The sequence below is a fragment of the Podarcis cretensis genome (genome assembly GCF_951804945.1).
Source record: "Podarcis cretensis genome assembly, chromosome: 1".
Taxonomy (NCBI): Eukaryota; Metazoa; Chordata; class Lepidosauria; order Squamata; family Lacertidae; genus Podarcis; species Podarcis cretensis.
In genome coordinates this window covers 19,944,749-19,951,111 of record NC_137170.1, presented here as the reverse complement: position 1 = coordinate 19,951,111, position 6,363 = coordinate 19,944,749, and positions in this window count along the sequence as shown.

Sequence of the window (6,363 nt, the reverse complement as noted above, 5' to 3'; positions counted from 1 at the left end):
GCAAACATCAACCCATGGGAAATCTGATTGACGTTTGCTCCGATTCATTGGTAAAGAGCAAGTTTCCCCAGGAGAAAACAGGGGGACAAATGAAAGTATAGATGAACCCTAAGTCTAGTTTTATCCCCATCTTCCACCCTGCTGAGTTCCTTAGGAATAAAACAGAGACTAGGGAGGAGGAGGTTAAGAGCTAGTGCCACCCCCTAAATTGGATATAAATTATAAGGCACTTGGGGGGGCTGGGGGCAAACTGAGGTTTGTGGGGCAGCACCATTTCCCCTAATGCACCAGTGTCCGCTGATCAATAATAATACGTCTCTTTTACGACTTCAATTATGTCTCAGACCTGTTGAAACCTCCTTTCCCCCACCATCACCCGAAGATATATAATTCCTGGGTTCTTGTTAAACTCTGTTTACAATCAACTCCACAGAGTCCTTCATCTTGGCTACAAATCTGTACTCCAATTCAATCATTTTCAAATAGGAAAAAAAGGATGTCATGTTTCCTAATGAATGCTGAGAAAGAATTGTTTAATATAGATCACTAGATCTCCCGGAGTATATTAAAGTACTCAGAAGAAAAAGCTCATCCTCCCCTCCCCTCTCTTTTCCGTAGCTCCCGGAGTGTTCTCTATATTCCTCATACATTCTTGTTAACATTTGAACACTCGCAGGCTCTTGTACCTGCTGCCCTCAATTACTTTAGCAAGGAACAACTCTTTCCTGGCTCTGTTGCTGTTTCTCTCCACCTGCTGGTACAGAGGAAGGAGGGGGGAAAGTGTCACAGTACAGGTAAATGGGAGCCCTGAGATGTTTTCAGTTACTGAGAAGCAGAAATCCATCAGAAATCTATTCCTCTTGAAAAACACTAGAGAGCTCAGTTCTCAAAATCCCCTCTCCAGCCACATGAGATGGAGCGAGCAGGAGCCACTGAGGACCAGAGGAAAAATTGGATGTGTCGTGTTTCAGTTGCGGCTGTGGTCTCTTGACAATTTGGGCTAGTTTTTGCTCAGAGTAGACCCATTGAAATGAATGAGCATGACTCGGCTAAGTCCTTCATTTCATCAGATGCACTCTGAGTAAAAGAGAGGTGGATGCTATGCTTGTTGACACCTGTTTGTCTTGAGGAACAATGGAGTGCACCCCAGACCACATACTTAGCATAAATAGCCCTATTCAGATGCCCTGGCTAAATGGAAGGGACAATGGCCACATTCACACTGTTTAAAGCTCTAGGATATGATTTTATGGCACAATGGAACACCGTGACAGAAGTGTGCATGGAAACACCATTTACCTTCCCGCCGCAGTGGTACCTATTTATGTACTTGCACTGGTGTGCTTTTGAACTGCCAGGCTGGCCAGAAGCGGTTTAGTCACGCTGGCCACATGACCTGGAAAGCTGTCTGTGGACAAATGTTGGCTTCCTCGGTCTGAAAAGCGAGATGTGTGCCACGCCCCATAGTCGCCTTTGACTGGACCTAACCATCCAGGGGTCCTTTACCTTACCAATGTATACAGAGCAGGGATAAGGAACCATTTCCAGTCCAGTTGCCACTTTCCCTCCTGGATGACATGTATAGCATGTCAACAGTGTCAATGGTGGATGGTCTGCTGAGAAGAGATTGACAAAAGCATTATGTGAAAACAAGCCCACCAGCCAATTTCATCAGAAAAAAAGGACAAGCAGCAACTTTCTGATCAAAGGAGCTTCTTACATGGATGCTGGCTTTCGATAACTTATTTGGTCCAGAAATGGAAGGCCCTGTGTGACTTAAACCTCTTGTTGTGCTACAGGAATATGTGGCTATTGCAGAGAAAGCAACTCACAATGTACATGTTTCTAAGGGTAAGGAAAACCTGGAACGTTTCTTCATCATTTGGTGGCATTTCATTCCTCATACATCAAATTCAGATATGCAAAACTTTCTTCCCTCCATCCAATAAGGAAATGTGGCTTTCATGGTGTGTTTTTCTTCCTTTATTTTTCTACATTATCTGCTTTCTACCTTTTTTTAGAAAAATAAAACCTCTGTACTGCTCCTATGTTTTGTAACTTTGATTTTTCTTTTGTGCCATTGATTTTACATTAATAAAAACCTTGATTTTAAAAAATGGAAAAAAGGCAATCTTTTCCTGAGTCATTAACAGCCTGCTAGATTATTCCTCTGATGGTGATAGCTTGGAGGCTAATCCACACGACCCTCTTTTTCTCTGGGGCTTTTGATGTCCACTTTAGATTTGACCTTGAGGCACAGTCCTCGACACATACCAAACTGGCTGTGGGTGGTATCCGCTTCCCATGTCTAGGTCACCAACAGCTAGAATCAGCCTCATGCTAACATTTTAATCCACTATTTAGGACTGAATTTCAATTCAAAATTAAGAAGATTGGAAGCTGCCTCTGTTAGCAGTTCCTCCATCCTTAGAGAGGGATGTGGCAGCATATGGAAGAGACTTCTCTGTGGTGGCCCCCAAGCTCTAAATCCCTGTCCCTGGATGTGCAGTTGGTGTCTATTTTGCACCCTTTCACCACGGTGCACCTTTTCAGCAAGGCTTTCAGCCATGGCTGAACGTGAGTCTCCCCTTTTGCATCAGAAGCTGTACTTTAGGTGTGGGGAACGGTTGACCCTCCAAATGCTGCTGAACTACAACTCACCTTGTACCTGGCCATGTTTCCTAAGGCTGATGGGAGCTATAGTTCAGCAGCACCCTGAGGACCAATTGTTCCCCACCCCTGATTTTAGATACGATTGTATTTCTGTTGCATCTTGCTGTTGGACTTTTTGCAAAGGGCATGTAACAAATGCTTCTAAACAGTGCAACTCACTATGAACACCTCCCTTGTTCTCTTATAACGGCAATGGTGCCCACCTAACATGCCCGCCTATTTGCACATCTAGACTAGTGTTGGCTGCTCTGACTTGCAGGGCCTCCCTTAAGGCATAGTTCTTTCACTTTGATTGACCCTTTTTGCTGGAAATCCCAGGGACCATCTCAGGCTTTCTACATGAAAAGCATGTCCCCAAGCTAAAATCTTTCCTACTGGGTTGTGCCAATCAGCTCTTAGCAGATGCTAGTAAGTGGCCTAAATGAAATATGTCCTATGCTAATAGAAGGGACAGATGTCACAGCTGATCATCTTCCCCACAATAGTCCCCTGTGCCACCTTGTAATTGGCTGGTTAAAACCCTGATCAGTATACAGTCCTGTTCTCTTATAACTCAAGGTGTTCAGTTCTTTTCATAAGTCAGCATGCACACAGCTTCTTATACCCAGTCACCAACTAGTTCAGGGGTGGACAGACTATCTTCTGTTGGAGGGCTGCATTCCCTTGGGGGTAATCCTTTGGGACCACATGCAATCAGTGGGTGGAGCCAAAGACTACAGTTTTCTGCTTTAACTAATCTGGAATACAGACCACTTTGCTTCAATTTTCACCATAACTACTTCAGATTCGCCTGCCAACCTAGCAGTTCGAAAGCACCTCCGGGTGCAAGTAGATAAATAGGGACCGCTTACCAGCGGGAAGGTAAACGGCGTTTCCGTGTGCGGCTCTGGCTCTGGCTCTGGCCAGAGCAGCGATGTCACGCTGGCCACGTGACCCGGAAGTGTCTCCGGACAATGCTGGCCCCTGGCCTCTTAAGTGAGATGGGCGCACAACCCCAGATTACAGTGGTACCTCGGGTTACAGATGCTTCGGGTTACAAACACTTCGGATTACAAACTCTGCTAACCTGGAATTAGTACCTTAGATTGAGAACTTTGCTCCAGGACGAGAATGGAAATCTCGTGCTGGAGGCGCAGTGGCAGCAGTAGGTTCCATTAGCGAAAGCGTGCCTCATGTTAAGAACAGTTTCGGGTTAAGAACGGACCTCCAGAATGAATTAAGTCCGTAACCCGAGGTACGACTGTAGTTTATTCAATCCTACGCAACTTAGGTTTTGTGTGATTACTCTCCTATGCACACAAACACCACAAGACCAATACATCTCCTGCTCTGGAAAACAAGGGAAATTAATTCCTTTCTAAATTCAGTGTGCTACACATACACACATGGCAAAAGACTGCCAGTTTGTTTTCAGGCAGCATCTTTTTTCCCAAGCCATGCAAGCGGGGTGGGGGGGGGGACTTTTTGCAAACAACATCAATCAGTCAATCAGTCAAAATACCAACATTTCCCATTGTTCTGAAACTAAATGGATGAAGAGGGGTGGGGCGGGGTCAGAGAGAGAAAAAGATATTTTAAAACCCAGGGGGGGAAATGAGGGAAGGAACAAGAAGGATGGAAGGAAGCCTGATGAGATGAGCATGAGGAGGTGTTGGGAGCTGCAGAAAATGAGATTGGGAGCTGAAAGTGGTCCCTGGGGAAAAGGTGTGGAAGCAAACACCCCACTCACCTTTTCCATGCAATCCTTTTTCCCATTTCAATCCCTGACATCATTTTTGCATGGAGGGGTCCCTGCGACCTGCCTCTGGCCCACACCTGATCAAAAGCTGCAGAGGCAAGGTACCTGGGGTAAAACCATCATGCACCCGAGTCTTTCAAGAGAAGGCCATCGCAACCACATGTTACCAGATTATACCATAAAGCGTTTCTTAATACAGAGAAATTGCAGTCCCATGGACTGCAAGAAGATCAAACCTCTCCATTCTGAAGGAAATCAGCCCTGAGTGCTCACTGGAAGGACAGATCCTGAAGCTGAGACTCCAATACTTTGGCCACCTCATGGGAAGAGAAGACTCCCTGGAAAAGGCCCTGATGTTGGGAAAGATGGAGGGCACAAGGAGAAGGGGACGACAGAGGACAAGATGGTTGGACAGCATTCTTGAAGCTACCAGCATGAGTTTGACCAAACTGCGGGAGGCAGTGGAAGACAGGAGTGCCTGGCATGCTCTGGTTCATGGGGTCACGAAGAGTTGGACACGACTAAACGACTAAATAACAACAAATACAGAGAAGCACTTTCACACAATGCACAGTGGTACCTTGGGTTAAGAACTTAATTTGTTCTGGAGGTCTGTTGTTAACCTGAAACTGTTCTTAACCTGAAGCACCACTTTCGCTAATGGGGCCTCCCGCTGACGCCGCGCCGCCACCGCACGATTTCTATTCTCATCATGAAGCAAAGTTCTTAACCCGAGGTAATATTTCTGGGTCAGCGAAGTCTTTAACCTGAAGTGTATGTAACCTGAAGCGTATGTAGCCCGAGGTACCACTGTAGTCCTTTCAGATGAAATCCACAGGAAGTTGCGTTATACTGAACCAGACCATCTAACTCACTATTGTCTACACTGACTGCCAGCAGCTCTCCAGCTTTACAGGCGTGGAGGGAGGGGGTTTGTCCCACGCCAACTGAAGATGCTGGGGATAGGAGCCCAGGACTTTCTGGGCACAAAGCAAATGTTCGACCGCCGAGCTGAAGACCTTGCCCAAAGGCACTGTGGGAGGGGAACCGCAGGCGGCTAAAATTTCTGCTTCCAGTGGCTTGCCCAGGCTCTCACTAGCAGCTGGAAGTGAGGGCAGAAAGTGAGAGAACTCTTTTCTCTCCACCCGTTTCTATTCCCTTCTTAAAGTAAACCATTTCCCTACCATTTGGAAAAATGGAAGAGAAATAAGTAAGATTGAACTATGTCAGTTCCTGGGTTGGCAGTTTGATCTCAGGTCTGGAGGTGTGCCAGAGAGATCAGGAAGGATCCTTTGGATACAATGGCTTCCCTTGATCTGCACCCAAGCAGCCCACAGTGTACACACTATTCAGAGCTCCAAGATTCATACAGCCAGGGACCCAGAAGTGTCTGCAGTGACAAGGATGGTGCACCTGACTTTGGATCCCCCTCTCTGATATCAGAGATTTCTCTCTGCGCCTGCAGAATGGCAGCGGTAGAGTATCCTCCTTGCATGCAGAAGTTCTCGGCTTCAATTCCTGGCATCTCCAGGTAGGTCTGGGAGCATCTTAAACCCTTGAGATTCATTGCCAGGTGGCATACACAGATGGACCAATGCATTCTATGGACCAACACAGCTTTCTGTGTTCCTACGGTCTCCAGGATGCCATGTGATTACTGGGCTCCTTAGATTATTTAAAAATAAACATATTGGAATTTAAGAGCAAAAGATGCTGATCATTGATAGAAGTTCACGGTATTGTTCTCCAAGGCCTCATGGCTTTCTAGACTAACAACCAGAGCTGAACAAATCAGCTTCATCTGGTAAGTGACTAGGCCTTATCCAGAAGTAGATCTTCTCCAAGAAAATCTTGGGGATTAATTTTTTTGAAGGAAGAAAAGTTAAGACCAGGTAAGTAGCTACCCTGCAAAATGTGTGTATATGCGTCCTTGAAGGCCGCTCTTGTCCTTA